We start from the raw sequence: 18364 nt of genomic DNA on the forward strand, positions 1-18364 counted from the left end.
TCCCTGTACCATGGGTGCTATTATCAAGAAGAAAAAAAAGAATGCCAAGATGACAGTTGTAATTTCTTTTTTTAAAAGGGCGAGATATTTATGACAGTCTTTTTCCTCATGTCTGGAAAGAGTTCTTTATCTGCTATGGAATGGTACAAACAGCTTTCATTTGCTTAAAGGATATTTGTTGAAGTTAGACCTCTTCTTCCTCTCCCCATGTTATTTATTCTATGTATAGCTGTGAATCCCAGATTTTCCAAAGTAAATCCTTGTAAGACCTTGTTTATGCTTCTGCCTTTCCTTGGAAGCTGGTCATTAACAAAACACACATAGGCATTAAATGTGAAGCTTATGTCTAAAGGGTTTGCCAAAGTATGTCGGCAGCCCTATCCTCCTATCTTTTTTGTACAGTATGCATCATAGCAAACTAAATTTTAGACATCTTTACCAGCATTTACACCATGTTTCTCTTAGCGTTCAGTATGTGAAGCCAAACTACTCTGTTTTAAATATTCAGGAAGACATACAGAACAGCTACAAGCCTAAAGCCAAGAATGTTTCAATGAATGTAAATACAAATAAAAATCTATCAGGCAATTTTGAAGAGCAGGGGAGTAAGGACGGACAGTACTGGAGAGCTGCGCTACACCCAGTCATAGGCACAAGGTGCGGATACAGAGAAAGAGAGGAGGGAGGAGAGGTGGTTAGGGCAGTCCAGCAACCTCCTTTACCTGCAGGGCCATCCTTCTCCGGAGAACACTGCAGGGGATGTCAGCTCTTGCAAATTAGACAGTTGTTAACCATCCTTAGAAAATGAGATGCAGAGAGGGCAAGGGAGAAGCCTTCCTGTTTAGCACATTTAATAATGCATCTTATTATTTTTACTTTTTTTTTTTTAATCTTTGTTCCACTAGAAGAATTTTGGTTTTGCAAGCAACACTATCCCTGTATAGCCTGCCACTTGTCACTGTGTCCCAGGCCATCCAGTGATCCATCAAACCAAGGTACAGGAACTGGTTTTCAGTAACCAGCTCCCAAATTATCCACAACACCCAAAGATGAGAGGGTGCACTGCTTAAACTTCACTCATTCATCCGAGAGCCATAAGGCACAACCTGAGAGGCAGAATCGTAGTTTAGGGACTGGTGCCAGACAGGGAAACACCTACAAACAGAGGGAAGATGGATGCTTGGGCCAGGAGGTCCCTGCAAATCTCTGCGACTGCACCGTGCAGGCTGCTTTTTTCAGTGATGTCAGAGCAATAAAGTCAGATGCAGCAGAAACCACTCAACCCTTCCCAGCACCCCAGCATTTAGGTCCAGCTTGCTGTCAGCGCAACAAGTGTCGGGAGAGAGAACATTGCACCATCGCCACCTCCCACTGCTTCTTCCCAAGGCCTCTGCTGGGCACGAGTTGTGCTGCGACACCAAACTGGGCCACGTTTGTTTGTGAGTGCAGCTCCCATCTAAAGAAATAAGCCTTTCCAAGGAATATAGGGATATCCGGATATCCATAATGCTGTTTCTCTGCTAACAGAAAAAAAAACTTTAAAGATGCTCTGAAGAAAGGTGTTCAGATATAAGCTCTTCCTTAAAGCATTCTGCAGTGCCTTTATCTCTAATGCAAGTCTGAAGAAGTCAGTAGTTTCCCACTGACTTTGATGGGATTTGGGTTTGGTCTTTGATGGGGGGGGGGGCAGGCGAGGAACAGCCATCAGAGTTTTTAAAAGAGCTCCAGCAAATGCAGCTATTGCCACATTACAGGACTAGTAAACAAAATCATTACCTATAATTCATCCATCTCCAAGGGAACTTCCCTTTAAGAACTACAGATCTGTGACAGAAAAAGAACATTATCATCCTTTTTATCCCAGATCCTGGGAGAAGGAAATATGCCAGAAAAAGACAATAAGACATTGATTTCCACTGGAAGAATGAAAGAATGACTCATCAGATAGCTTCTCCAAATAAAAAGTTCACGTTCACAGCAAAGGGGAGAAATCCTACCCTGGGCTTAGGTGTTACAGAGGGAAGAAGAAAAGATTTGCAGAGATCCTTAATAAACTGATGAGATACATCAGAGGAATATGAAATCCTGGTCAAAGATTTAAGTGAAAACAGATTTGGAAAAGGATTTCATGTTGTTTAAGGACTTTCGTTTGACTTTTAAATGCTTTCACACTTTTTAATACCCAAAAACCCCATGACTTTTATCAAGATAAAACCTCCAAGATTTCCTTTTGCAGAAAAGCAATGTCCTTGAAGTGTTCGGCACTACGATGTAATTTGAACACAGCACCTGTTTCCACCTGCAGGAAGCAGAGCTCTAGACAGACACTAAACAGCAATGGATTTCATAGAAATGAAGTATGAGAAAGGAGACATGTAAATATTGCTAGAATAACATCTCATCGTTTTTGTCTTCCTAAACAGTGCTCTGACATGATGGATGTGCTGCTGACACCCAGTGTTATATTGGTTGCCACTTTTAAAGATCATGTTTTAAATCTAAAGTGCAGAAACAGCTACATTGTAGGCACTAATAAATAAAGGGCTTTTTGACAGCTATGGAAAGGGGAGAAGTTAGACACATACTGCCAAGTTAAATTAAACCCAAAATTCAGGGTTTATAACAAGCTTTAGCAAAAGCTAAGACAATCAAAAGTTTCCAGGATTTTATTTCTTTTCATTTTAATGAAATCAGTGAACAAGCACTTCTCTCAACATATAACTCCTGGATCTCTAGTCCACCAAGGACATCAATAAAAGTGGTGCTGAGCTAACAAGCCACCAACTTTATACACAGCTGGTGTTGAGGACAAGCTGGGTGTATCATGCTGTTTACCCACAGACAGAAAAAAACAAAGCTTCAAGATTTCCACAGAAGTAGCCCACGTTCCTACCTCAGCTGCTGCATACAGTCATCCCAGTGTCACCGCCCTGGGCCAGACTCAAAGGCATTTTGCAGGTGCTGGGTTCCAAATGCCATAAACACACCCCAACTCACCCTGTACTTCTGCATTGCAGTAATTTACCATACACGCTCAAAATGTAAATGAATAGAGTTTACAGGCTGGGAAAGGAAAAATAAGGGAGGAGGAAGAATGCCTGTAGTACTTCCTAGTGTTATATATTTATATCAAAAATTGAAAGGCATTGGAAAACCTGTTCTGTTGAACAATATTTTGTGATAGCACACATTTGACAGGAAGAACATTCAGATACTTATCTAGCAATAGTTGTGGGTTGTTTAGATGGATGGAAAATAAAAAGAGCATGAGTCAAGGCCATAAACCTTCTGATTTATAAAGAGATGTCACTGTATTGGTAAAAAGGCGATTCAGTCAATATCCAGAAAGCTTTGAAGTAAATGTGACTTACAACTAAATAAGAACAGGTTGTGAAATTTTATATACTCTGCCACTGAAAAGTCATACTACAAAGCATCCATTCTTATAAATGATCCAAAATTCACAATAATTTCTGAATGGTTATTTCGGAGATGGATTGCAGATGCATTTTCCTAAATACTGGTATCTTTGCTTATTCTTCGTGCGGTGAATGCACATTTCATTTTTCTTCCTCAGAAACAATAACTCTGTCAGTACCGAGGAACGACGCAGAGCGCTTGCTGCGCACAGCTCGGGGAGAGCGGCGGTCGGGCTCACGGGATGGGTACGGCAGAAGAATACGGAGACACACAAATGAGGAAAGCCAACGCTCTTATTGCGAGGAGAAGCTTTGTAAGGCTTTACAATTCAGAAAAGCACAGGGGCACCTCAGCATGTGTAGTTAAGCTATAACAACGTGATTTCACATGATTACCCACCGTCATTAGAACCCTCCCAGATTCCTTGCGGGATGCAAGATTTCCCGATACCTTTCGTTTAACCTACCTCTTTTAAGCAAACTTCACTGGAATAAAGGAGAACTGGCGACAACAACGCTTGCTGCCCCTGCCCTCCCTTGTTACCCCTCCACGTTCCCTGCCACACCGCAAGGGCAGGCAGAGCCCCACACGCTGCAGGAGCTGTGGCACCCACCACCAGCGTGGCTTCCCACTCCCTGACCCTGTCTCTGCTGTAATAGTGATGTGCTGGGGCTGAAAAATGCGAATGCAGGCACAAATCCTGGAGCCCAGAAGCTCCCTGCACCACGCCAGCTTCACCCCTCACGTGGGACTTCAGGCCTTGAGAGGGACCTGCAGCAAACAAAGACCAAGCGTGACATGAGCCATAGCTACAAATGAAATTAACTCTTCTGGGATCTCATGGGTGACACAGTATTAGCCACAGATATTAATGCAATTCACGCTCTTGGGGATCTCATCCCATTCCTCCGAGTTAACGTATTTCTACTTTACAGACCGCAACATCAGCTTTTTGATGCATCTCCAAAAACCAGTTATACAAACACGCCTGTTACTCTCGGCAGTGCCAATCCATGACTTTGCAGCAAAAAAGGATGTTGAAGATCCAGCCAGATATCAACAGTTATGAAGCTGCTTGCAATTTGTGTTAAACAGAAGTTGCAGCAGTGTGACATGACAGACAGACCCCAGAGGCAGCGGAGGAGATGCAGGTTCTGCTCCTACATCTGCTGCTGGCCTGTGGGGTGACCTTGAGCTAGTCCAGTCACTTCAGCATCGTGTCTATAAAGCTAAGCCAATATATCTGACCTCCCTCAAGATGAGCTTTGAGCTCTACCCATGAAAAGCTCTGTGGAAGAGCATGGGGGTGTTGCATTATTACTGCACAGATACATTAGCTCAGTTCCATAGGGATCAGTTTACAACATGGACAGGCAGAGAAAAACAGCTCAAGCTAGCCCTAGTGAAGGGACACGGTTGCAGAACAGTTATAGAAAAAATGCCAGATCTCTGAACCCAGGAATCCAGAGCACTGGGCAGGGTTTGAAAGGACTTTGAGAGTAACTACAGCACAAGCTCTACAGGAATGACCACGTTGGTGTCACAAGGTGGGCAGGATTTGGCAGGGGGTGTTGGGGTTTGTGGATTTTTTTTTTCTTTTTTAATTTTATTATTGTTCTGGGGTGGGTTTTGTTTCATTTTGTTTTTCACTGTTTTAACTCCTTCCTCTAAGGCCTTTTTATTTCTGCCAGACATACCACACTTCTGTTTTAAGAAAATTCTTGGACAAGCACTCATGTATGAAGGAAACTTCATTAAAACCAGTGGGTTCTTCAAGACAAAATAAATCTGGAATAGTAAATCAGTCATTGATCTTAAGAGTATATCTTTTGCTATTTTGAGCTAGGAAAAGCTAAGGCCTATGACCTGCACAAGAATACATCCTCAAAGGTCAGCGGCCACACACATGGTCCCAGCAACCAACAACAAACACATCCAAGAGATGATAGTCTACCTTTCCCCCATCCCTTTCCAGGGCTAGTATATTGAAAGAGAAGCTGTTTGAGGACACTTTTCAAAACAGGCTTTGCAAGCCTCTGAAGCGTGACCTAAATCATTACTAACCATTTTGAGGATCAAACTAAGATTCTAGCAGTAATTAGAAAACTGGGAAGTTTCCTGAAAACACAGACAACATGCAAGACAGTTGAAAACCTAGTAATGTAAAAAGAATGGTAGTGGGGAATGAAAATAAACAGAAAAAAAAATATTTCAGATGAAAAGATGGCCAAAACATTTTGCCTGCAACTTGTAGCACAAGAAGGGTAACAATAAAGTGGATATTAAAGAGAACAGCAATTTTACCATGTTATGGTAAATCACATTTTTGACATTCATGTCAAATGAAGAAAACCTGCACAGTCAAATTATCAATGTATTAAGAGAATATAGAAAAAATCTCCCCCTCCCTTTTTTTTTCCCCCTTTTAAAGTAAACCACCTTATTTCCTTAGGATTAGACACTGTCACCAAAAACACTATGGACAGGAACCAGACTGCTCAGATCTCTCATGACCAAGCTTCTCAGGTACAACCAATGCCTACAGATGTTAGAAATCCTGTAAATACAGAGAGTAACAAAACCAGCAGCAGTCAACAGCCTTCTTCTTTAGGCCTTATGAGTGAGTTAAGATCAGCTTTACACAAGAAAACCTGTTATTCTCCCACTAGCCAATTACTGCCTGATTAACTTACACACCTGCGATTCCAGCAGCTCTCCTGAGAGCACAGGACTGAAACGCAGCTCGGGGCTGTAAATGAAAGTACCAGTTTGTACAGAGGAAAATTGCTGGGTTTTAGCTAAGACCGACACAGCTCCTGCTGATGGCAGGAGGACTTCTTCCCTTCTGAGGAGTTCTAGGGTCCTGCATATAACAGCTAAAGGGGTAACAAAGGCTACTATTTTTCCGTGTGTTTGGTTTTTTCCACTTTCAGCTGATTCCCATGGGCAGCTTGTATTACCTGACAGCACACTGACATAGGTGCCAATTTGCCAGAAGGTGAGAGCCAAGCCATACCTTTCCAAGGGGTTTTAGAACATTCAGACACTGCTGGTATCTAGTCAGATGGTTTTTCCAGCTATTTTTACAATCAGTAATGAAAGGGTCATATTGCTGCTGCTTTTCAAGTGCGTACATACACTCAATTCCACAAATAATTGGGACAAATGCAAACCCAACGCTTTTTCTTTTTTTTTTTTTTTCCCCAATCGCATCCGGTTTGGTGGAAGAAAAAGATTACATAAGCTATTGTTAAAGGTTTTTCTGTCATTGTACTCACGAACCAAATAAAAATTCTTTCAACTTTGAAAAGTTCAACCCATTACTCTGAAAATTTCCAGACATCTGATACAATAGTAGCTTGCTACATGCCTGAAAACCTTTACATGGGAGTCCAATTACTAGTCTCTCACCAGTCACATGAATACAAAAAGCAGCTGTAGCTCCCAAAAATAGCAATAATTTAAAACCTTCTGAAATCAGTGTGCTTGAAGAGACATCTTGCTGTTTTGGTCAGCTGATTAATGAATTCAGAAGCCCCTAAAACACTGGCAGACAGAAACTTTGGTAAAGTTTTTCCACTACCACCAGATAAAGAATTGCACTGTGCCCGGTCCTATATATTCTTCCCATAGCCAATGGGGAAAGCAAGCCCTGAGGACAGCCAGCCTAACCAAATATTTCTAAGAGGAGCCCGAGAGCACAGTAAAGAGACCTTTACGTCCACACGAGGCTTTCACGTGAGTCCGTTCAACCCCCACCTGCAGACTGAACCTGCCCTTGAAACGGTACCAAGGAGCAAAACATTCTCAGGACCTTTGTCCCTTGGAGGTACAAGAAAGGCTCGAAGAAAGCCTAATCAAAACTCCGCAGATTTCTCAAGTATAGGAAATCATCATTTGGAAAAAGCGTTGCACAGGAAAAAAGAGCAGCGTAGCGGGCTGCAGAAATCAGACTCATACAAGTATCTTAGCTTAGGTACAAATCCTACATAACACGCACACACACACATCCATGAGTTTAGGGAGTCAACAAGCCACAAAGTGCTGGAGGCTGACAGCGTGACAGCAGCCACGGGACGGGACGCCTGCTCCCTCCACCGTCGTGCTCTGTTGTAAATACGCACTTGTACGCACAGGTCGATGTCGGGTACTGTACCAGACAGCGCCTTGGTCTCACCCAGCATATTTGTTCTTACGGCTCTACACTCCCTTCAGCCATAGAAAAGGTGTTCGAAGCAAAGTTTTGCAAAATAACTTAGCAACACCACACTGCTCTCCTTGAGCACCTGAAGAAACTGGCTGATCTATGAAGAGCTACAGCCTTGGTCTTGCCTCTTGGCTCCAACAGCAATCAGAATCCAGGACGGGAGAGCGTTTTCAAAGGGAAAACTCTGAAACCTCTGAAACCCCTGCCAGCAACCTTCCCTCCATTTGCAGCCGCTAAAATACCTGCACTGGCAGCCTCGAGGGTCAGCCTGATGGTGCAAGAGGGGCTTTGCCTGGGAGAAGTGAGCTTAAGAAGAGAGCGTTAGTAAAGCTCCCTGAACAACAACCACAGCATGCTTGAAAACAGGAGTCCTGTGTGCCACTAAGTCCATTTATTTTTTTATAAAAGAGAAAATAATTTCTGTTGAGAACTTTTTGTATTAAAACCTGCTCTGCAGATACAGAATTAATTTGATGTTGTTACCAACAGTTTTTACAAACTGTAGGAAAAGACAAGTGTGAAAATTACAGTTATTTATATTCAAACAACTGACAAGACTGCACAACAGCCCAGTAGCACAATAGCAATGGCTCAGAGTGAAACAAATTAGCCTGGCATTTTTAATTAAAAATTTTCTGCTTCCTGGAATGCACTGATTGTTGTCTCTCTCTCCATGTCACAGATTAACAAAGTATCCTTTAACTGCTTTTATGTAACAAACTATTCATATATAAAATACAGAAAAATATTAAAATTGGTTAGTTAATCTTTAGAGGCTTTTCTTTGACATATATGCTTTAAATAAAATGTTGAGTGATGTAACCCACAAGAAATTGGAGGGTGGGGAAACTAGAAGCTGTCTTTGACCGCTAAATTCAGAGGGGGTTGTTGTTGGTTTTTTTTGGAGTTTGGATAGTCTAGCTCACTTAGATCTCACTCTGGATTTCAGATAGTGTTACATTATTCCCTGACCAAAGACAATTAATGGTTTTGGTGCTGCATGATGAGATGCTTGCATGTCGTACAGTGCTGCTAACTTGTGGCCTCTGATGTTTTTCTTCAAGCTCAAACTCCTGAGAGATTCTCAAGTTTCAGAGAGTTTGTTCTAAGAATCCTTCCAGCTTTTGTGGCTTTAGAGAAAGAAGTTAACCACTAAGCAGTCCAAAACTGAAAAACAATCTAAAAAACGTTGGCATTCCCTTAAAACCTACACAATGTTATGATTTTCTTGGTGCCTGATGCAAGACTTTGCGGTATTGTCACAAGTCTCACAACGTATGAGTGTCCGGTGGCTTCCTAAACTTATCCCAAGTGCTTACATCTCACTGAAGCTCAATGGGTTTAAGTGCAAACTTCTGCACTTGCCTCAGTGATATCCAGGGCAAAGAAAAGATTCCTCCAACGTTTTCTTAAGGAAATGTACTTAAGCTCCTGTTTACTCTATCTGCAAAATGGTATCAGACAACAATTTAAAAACCGAAGCAGAGGCCAAGAAGCGGGGCAGAAATGGTTAGGTGCTCTCTTCTGGTCTGTGCCCAGACCTCGCACGCCCTCCCGCGTGGTGGCCGTTTGCGATGGAGACGCGAGCATCAAGATGCATCCAGCAGAGCTCCGGGTCCGCTTCCCGATGGCGTCTGAGCATATGCGAGGAGGGAAGAAGAGGGATGAAGGTAATTTCTTTCTCCTGTCCTCTTGAATAATGCAAATAATAAATACTTGAAAGTCTCGTTCTCTGCAAAATTATAATTTTCAGGTAGTCACCATTCCCCTGCCACAAATTAGACAATTATTTTTTCTCCGTTTAGGGAGATGCTCACCTGCCATTTCTGTCCACTTTTGTTTAAACACAGGCCTCAGGGGACTTAATAAATTGAAGCAGTTCACAATCATTGTCAAGATAGAAAATGTGTTTATTTTTCAGCACCACATGTTGGATTGGGGCTGGGGGCAGAACTGTGCAGCAGCACAGCTCTGTGCTGGGAAAGCAAATAGGTTTTCTGGATCTAAATCAACTTGTCCTGAAAAGAAGTTACAAATATGCTGTTATTTCTCATACCCTACAAAAAACCCCACACAACCCAAGGCAACTTATCTTCCTTTGTCCCTATTTTAACAGGAATCTGAACTTTTTGGGGTATGAGAAGTATAACGCACATGTTGGGGAGGATAGCACTTTCTTGCTCTGAGACTGTACAAGTAAAACCATTAGTTAAATTGAGTTTAATTATTCCAGTTTAATTAATTTAAAGAAATTCAGCATGTGTTGGCCTTTTTATATCCCAGGTGAATAACAGAGATTTCTAATGTTCCACATCAAAATTAATTAAAAGATCATGCTTATTATTTCTGAGTACAGAATTATACAGGACTGGAAGGGACGTCAGAATCTTTAAGTCCAGGACACACCTGAGGGGCTGTATGATGCAAGAAACCTTTGCAAACGTTAACAGAAAGCGCCTACACCTTCCTATGCTCATAAACAAGCACACAAAATGGGGTGATGGACAAGGGAGGGAAAATTAAACACAAAAAATTAACATACATAAAGCCTATCTTTTCTTGTATTCAGAATGCAAATTCTCCACAGCAGCACTGCAAAAAAAAAAAAAACAGTCCCAGGTGTATTTGGGCTTCTCCTCAGAAAAGTTAGCCAGTCCTTTGATTAAGAAAAGTTGATCAAGTCTGTGCTCCTGCAACCTGGTGGAACACCTGAGGTTGCAACCATTTACCCTGGCACCGACACAGTAGGTGCATTATTGTCAACTGACTGTTCTTCTTGGGCAAATCCTGACTGCCTGCTAAAGGATCAGAAGTTGCTTATTAGCTGAGGAACTGGGCACTGGAAGACTTTTTGGCATCCAGTATACTAGCAAATCTGTCTATGAAATGTATTTTGACATGGCTGCACCAATTGCCTGATCCACCTAGTCCCCCATTAATCGATCTGATTTTGATATCACACATCAATAAGTCATCAACATTGTTCCTTACCGAGCCTTAATGCATGAAACTATCACGTACAAATGAAAGAAAACAGTACAAATATATGCATATAGCACATTGAACACTAACTCAAACATATCTACACATGATTTAAAATGAACCATGTTCACTGCTCACAAACGTAGCAACTTTCCTTAAATCAAGCACTTTATTCCAAGGAGAGACGAGAAGAAGGGATATAAAAACATCTTTTTAAAAAAATCTGATTTGATACCATAAATACTAATTATTATTATTTTTATTTTTGTTACTGAGCAGCATTGTTACTGTCAATGTTACTTGGGTCTCTAATATCATGTTTCCACATTTTGAAGTATTAAGATTTCCTTTAACAGTAAATCATTAATTTTCTGATATGTAATACTTGTTTGGAGGAAAACTGATATCCTATTAGGATTTTTTTTGCTCTTAAATGATTACAAGCATGCCAGCCTTAACTCCATCTCACCACAGGGGTTTATCTAGCAGTGTGAGCAAAAACATTCAGAGAAATCCTGCATTCAAATTTTATTCTAGCGGGATTATTTTTATGAGGGTATTTGTCACTGGATTTCGTAACTGAATAGACAGAGGATTTTGTTGCATTTTCAGTACTGTGCTTTCCTATTCTAAAACGGGGAAGAGGGGAGGAGGGGGTGTTTTTTTTATGGATGACTAGGAAACCAAGCATCGGATGGAAAGGTAACACATCTACAAGTTCAGAACACTAATGAATCCCGAATGTCCTGCAACACCATTCTGCTTGTTAGTCTTATCATTAAACAGTCTTGCTGGAAAGCCTGCATATTTGCTTCCAATTACCATCAGCATATGAAAAATATGCTCATGCCCCTTTCGTTATCTTCCAAGACACTGTTTCTCCACCAGCATCCCCACACAAGCTGAAGGATTGGCCAGACTGGAGTATGGGACAAAAAAAAAAAAAAACAAACAAAACACCAAACCCATCACACCACATCTCACCCTTTGCAGACTGAATGTTTTTAGGAAACCTGGCACTAAATCATTTGTAGGTGACCTGATTCTGCAGCCCTTGCCCCATGAGGCTGAGGCAGCTGGGCTTGTTTAGCCTAGAAAGTGGCTGCTTCAAGGGGCCCAATGGTAGCCACACCATCCTTATGTTGAGGTTATTAAAGAGATGGAGCTAGGTTCTTCCAACACAATGTGCCTTTAGCAACACCTATGATTGCATCAGTGATTACCTTCATAAAAAGTAATCAACTTCCTAAAAGTATATAAGCCCAGCTTTTAGTTGATAGAGACCACAGATAACCAGACAAGAAAAACCATGCACAGGCCATGCCCAAAGAAGTATACGTGGGACAAAAAAAAAAAAAGGGACAAGAGTATTTGACTGCAGGGAATTTAAAGGCAGAGGAACAAGATGACTTTACCAGGCTCACAGCAGTGACTAACCAGGCTTGAGCATCCCCAAGACTGCGGGTGTCCTCCCTGGCACACTTCAGCCCTCGCCCACCCACAGCCAGGGGATACTTCCTAATAAACAGTATAGATGAGGCCACGCTACTGGGCAGGGGAGAAGAAAAAGAGAATGTGTGCTGCTCTATGTCACTTGATCTTAGCTCTAGAGAGTGGCCCTCACCTGTTTTATTCACCGTTCACCTGCTTTACTTACTACCCTAGATGCAGGTTCCCCACCAGCTCATCCAGCCTTTAAGTTCTGAGCACTCTTCCTTCTCTACTCTGTTTTTGGTTACAATTTTTACTGCAGTGATTAGATGAAGAACCATTAAAAGAGACGTATAAATAAATTCAGTGAGCATATAAGATTCTAACACAACAATATTTGGTTTCCTCCTTACTATGAAGTTGTATTGCTTGCTGCTAATCTTCTGCAAACCTTGCTTCCCGTCATCCAGTTAAATGCAAATCTTAGCTAACTTTCACTTATAAAGAATTTGCATTTACAAGAACTTTGCTATCATTCATATGGTGAAGTCTACATCGTGATTTGCATGCAAGACTCATAAGAACAGTGTAACCTAGCTCTCGATGTCATTTTATCTCCTGAATCCAGCCTTCAACCTAACTCATGTTAGATGAAAACAAATCTTAAAATATTCCATCCAGCGCCAGCACAGCATCTTTAAGCAGCACCACCTTTCTATCACACTCATTTCTCTTTGCATTTAAGGCAGCACTGACAGTAATCATTCAGCATTTTTCTTTATTCCAGCCCTTTCCTAAAAAACACAAATCCAGAAAATTGAATAGAAATGGAGTTGCCAGGAGTGAAGCAAAATAGTGAGTTTGCCAAATAAACCCTCTTAAAACCACTTAAACAACCAACTCTGATAGAACCTCCATGTTACACATGCTGTATCACATTATGGCAATTGAAAACCTCTATACGGCAATATTAATGCAGTTCATCTATGTTAAAGATCAAGGAAGTGGCAGCTATAGAAATTAGAGAAGGTTAAAGTAAAAAACTTATACAGAGCTCTCCAAAATGCATCCAAAGTCCTCTGGGAGCAAGATATCTTGATGTTTCCAGTGCTTCTTCAATCCAAATAATCTGAAAACAGCACCAGAGATTGGCTTTACGCAGAGGTGGGCCCAGATGGCAAGCTTCCAGTTTGAATGTGGGTGTATTCGAATTCATAGCTTTGGCTTATGTTAATAAGTATTTCAACACTTATGCCTCCTGTCACAGGAGGGGAAAAAAAAAAAAAAAAAAAAAAAAAAACAACAGTATGCTGAGCTATTGCATGAGAAAGAGGAACAAAGAAGAAAGAACAGCAAACCTAAACCAGTCTCAAAGAACTTTAGGGACAGGCTTAGCTTAGCTACAGGCAGGGATGATAATTCTTGCTACCCTCATACAGACTATCTTCTTGTAGCGCTTAATGATGCCTTTGCTAATTTGAGAAAGACCACCACTGAACTGACTCTGAGATAGAAAACTAAGAGGGCAGCATCTTCATAAACAGGTTGGGAGTTACCTGGCAGAAAAACATAGGCTGGAAAGATGTATTTTTGAGTTTTGCATTTTGCAACAATAAATTAAAGGCTTGAAGTATTGGGAAGTGTTACACACACACACACACACAAAACTGTATATCAAGGTAAAGAGGGGAGAAAAAAAGTTTGTTAACCTCCAAAATCAAATGAGGATTGATGATACCTTTGATTCTAACAAGGATTAGGAAAGGCAGTCATACTCTGTTAAGAATGGCCTTAAACTGACTTTCTGTGCAGACAAGTGACAGCAGCACAAGTAGTCAGGAACAAAATGTCACAGTTTGATTAATATGCAATCCTTTAGATCTTCTTTAGCTTACATCCAAGGTTTCAATTCACTCTGGGGTGGTTTCTATTAATTTATCTCCATTTGAAGCAAAACCAAACCATTTTTCATACAGTGACACAACTTTGCCTTTGAAAACGATACCTGATTCAGCAAGAGGTGCAAACAGATGTAAGTACTATCTGCACATTCAAACAGCGTGTTTCTGCTCAGTTCATTTCTCTGACAGAGTCCTGGTGCTCTATCCTGCTAATTATGGACTACTAAATCACAGAAAGAAACCAATGTGCACGCATACTGGTGAGAAGGATTTTAACATACATGTGACGAAGATATTTAACCCTGTCTCTGCTTCTTTAGGAAGCCATGTCCACTATTGAAATCCACTGACTTCTCAAAGCTCTCATTCAACTCTCAACTGGTTAAGTTTTTTTTCCAGAAGAGATTTGCAGATGTACACGTATGCCCATCTTGCTGCCTTTGGCAATTTCTTCTAGTTCACTTCCACAGCTTTCCCCTCATCTGAAGGGCACTCAAATTTTTTTTCCTTAGACGACAACTCCATCCATTGTACTGGAACCTTCTTACTAAGGCCTCTATAACTTGCAGTTTTGGCTCAAGTCACCATTCCAGCAATCCTATTCATGGTCAGCAACTATCTAGAAAACCATTTTATATAGCAACATATAATCCTTAAGCAGCATATGATTCTTAAGTTTCAGCAACAGCAAGTTTCCAACTTGTTTGGGTGTTTTATTCTCAATTCGTAATTGATGTTAAGCATCTAACACTGCTAGTACCCTTTAAAATCTCTAGACCATCTATCTTTCCATCCTCTGCCCCTGCCCTCTCCTAATACACTTTTACCTGCATCTACTGGCATTAACTGTACTCATCTAACACACGACAGCAGGGAAAAACATATTTGACAGATCAAAGCACAGACTTAAGAAATTCCACATCACTGACAATCTTCAGTCTAAGAGTTAGGCTAAGGGTTTAACAGAAGGCTACAAACACAGTACAAGACAAATAGCCATTTCTTATAAGCCTTTTTACTGTGCAAGGTTCCCATTATCATTCTCCAGCAGCAATAGATTTCTGTGGGAATTAAACATCTCTCAAACTACCCCATCGATCAGTATAACACTGTCAGATGCTGCTAAGTACTGCCTCAAGGGAGGATGCTGTATTTCCAAAGTCCCGTTATCACCAGGAACTGGAAAAATCCTACATTTCCAAGCAAGAGTGAACTTTCAGAAGAGCCACTCTGCCTCAGTGCCATATTATTTTACACTATATTAAAAGTGACAACAATAGTTGATCATCTTTTCTCTCAGTGCCTTTTTCCCCCCTTCCTATGCTACTCATGACCTCGTGCACTTCACCACTATATTAAACATTATCAGACAGTTAACAGGCCAAGAGAGGCTATTACCACTCAAACATCAGAAAATCCAGACACGATCTCTCAGTATGGCAGCCTTTCTCTCATGTTTTAGTATACTGAATTCAATAACTGATTTATCAGGTCATAGACCTCAGGGGTTTGCTCATCATCATCCTAAAAATCCCATCTCTCTTCTCAAAGGTCAGAGGGGAGAGCCCAGCATGGGAATTTCTGCCACCCAAATTTCACTTCAGTTTTTGCCATTTTTGAACATGAAGAAATCTCGGCAAACCCTTTCTGAGCACAACTGGATTTTCTTCACAGTTTTTAGTTTAGTTTTGGAGAACAGCTGTAGCCAGAGAGTCTCATTTCAAAAACTAGTGCAGATAATTAAAGAAAGGGCTCATTTACTCCTAAGTAGCTTGCAGAAAACTTTCTTCCCAATATGTGGCCTTCCTCTCCTCCCCCTTCTTTCTTCCATAATCACTATTTGCAATTTATTATATACGCCTAATTAAACGTGGGATGCAACTGATCTTAAGTCTCAAATTTCAAGTTATCTTGGTATTTGTACAAGATGTTCTCATTTTATAAATTAATTGACCTAAAGCATGGAGAAGATACTAAATCTTCTGCTGGTTAGTACAGCCTAATATAACTATTGCAGAATCCACTGTTGTATAACAGTATTTTCATTTCACAGCCGTACTTCCATCATATACCAGTGCAGGGAAACAAAGTGAAAGAAAAGAGGCGACATACTTGCTTCCCAAGAAGCCAGGTAAGCATAAAGTTAAAAGAATTAGAACGGAAAAAAAATTGCTAGAAAAATCCATCGAGATGAGAAACAGTATATCCGTGGCCAACTACCCAAGAGATGTCCCCAGTTACTGACACCGAGACACCCAGCCAATACATTTTCCATTGTGGATGCGCGCAGTGACGTTAACGCTGGGCTCCAAAGCCACATCTAGCAGAAAAACAGCAGCCGGTGGGCTCTTGAAACACTTGGGAAATTAGGTGCTGTTTTGTAGGTTGCTTTGTTAGACTTTGGCACTTATGCTTGGTCCAAAGGAAGGAGGACAAACCCCAGTTTGTCTTTTTTAGGATCTGACCTGCAGTTCTGGAGGTGAAAAAAAATCAGGCTTAAAGAGTGCGTTGTATCTGTGGCACAGACCTCGGAGCGACTCTCTTGACAAGCACGAAGAAAGCATTTGTCACCCCACCGAGATGGTCAGTCGGGCTGGTGTCACAACAGTCCCTGCAGAATAGAGGCAGGAAAAACCAAGCCAGACAAGAAAGGAAAATAAATAAGTATAGCGATACTCTCTCCAAGTTGATGAGCTGGCTGGCTTCGGAAAGGCAGTAATTATTCATTGGCTGCTCCTGAACAGATCCTCAGAGAGTACATGTGGTCTGGTGTCTGGTTAGAGAGGGGGAAAAAAAAATCCTCCACCCTGCAGTGTAAATGTCAGGGCTGCATGCTACCTGCCATTTAGTCACACGCTATTGTTTTATCAGATGCAAGGTTATTTCATCAGGGCCAAAGTGTACTCTTGGTGGTAGACGCAGCAGCCCAGAGCTTTTGCTGCACTTGCTGATAAATCCATAGGAAGCCTGTGCTGAGACCGGGAGCAGGAATCGGGTATAACATTGCTGGCCATTGCCTATCCAGCAGCAGTCTGGACCATACAAGGTCTGGGAATATTAAATAGGGGAAAAACATCTTAAATACATTAGCCATAAAGGGTATACTGCAGGGAGGCAAATACTTTTTTTCCCCTCAAATTTCAGCCAAAATACTTGAAGTCATTTTGCAGGATGATTCGCATTCGGGTTTGCTTTTGAATGCTGTGTACTGTGGAAAACCTGGAGTTTTTAACACTGGATTTAACAATTGCAGACTCCACGGTGATAGATGCCGATATAAACAAATTATAATTTGGGAACTAACACACCTACTTTTGAGGAATACGTGAATATTCTTTTATTCATTTGGGGGTTGTGTGGGGTTTTTGTGGGTTTTTTTTTTTTAACTTGATGCTGAAGGTATCACAGGCTGCAATAATGGGTGAAAGACTTTAAGCGCAAACAAGTAAAAGTTGTAATTGTTTTATACTTTAGTAATTATTATAGCATTGAAGACTATTCAGAAGCTCTAACTAATACACAAAGTGGCTGTCTACTTATTTAGTAGAGCCACAAGAATTATTACACTAATTGCCTGAAGTTTCTCCTACCTTACAATTTTCTTCTGAGTGCTATTCAGGGAGATAATTTTTATCCTTAAAATTCTATCATCTGATTTGAGAAGGTTCCTGGGGGACAGGAATGAATCTAATATATCCTGCTATAAGAGAAGAATGTATTTAGAAATGCTATTAATCCTGCATCTCTTTCTGGCTCTACTTTATTCCTTCTTACTTATTAAGGCAGGAGGCAACACTGGGTCTGTCCAGCCCCCAAGGACCTTGAAGTTTCATTCGCTTCCTCCCACACTGAAATCTAGCAGCTGAAGTTTAATTAAACTATAGTCAAGCTTTGAGTCTTGGTCTAAGGAAATCAAGAAAGGGAGAAAAATACAACTGTGCATTCCTGCTCTAACCTTGTATTATCTTCTGTGTTAGCAGAAGGGAAATCCTATTTGCACTTTGAATTTACCAGCTTTTAACAAGCAGCCACTGGTTATCAGACATTAACATGAAGTTATTTTGGAGGGGAAGCTTACATAACTGAACTATTCAGTACAGCTGAAACCAGCAGAGGAGCTGGAACACTGTTGATTAAACAGAATTTCAGCAGAATCTCTTCCCTGTTTGTAGGTATCAAAAAATCATTTCTGCTCTCTAGTCTGACTTACTTCTTTTGAACCCACTTGATGTGGAGACTTAAAATGACCATTTTATTCATTACCCTTGTGCCCTGACAGCACAAATTGAGCTGATCTAGGACAGCAGCAGTGTTGTGTGGAAATCAGGACTCTTGGGAAGGATGGGGGAGCGGTCAGTTTTAGTTTCAACCTTCTATCATAATCTCTGAAGTAAGACAAGATACCTTTATGATTGAAGTCTAT

Source organism: Buteo buteo, chromosome 22, assembly GCF_964188355.1.
Source record: "Buteo buteo chromosome 22, bButBut1.hap1.1, whole genome shotgun sequence".
Taxonomy (NCBI): domain Eukaryota; kingdom Metazoa; phylum Chordata; class Aves; order Accipitriformes; family Accipitridae; genus Buteo; species Buteo buteo.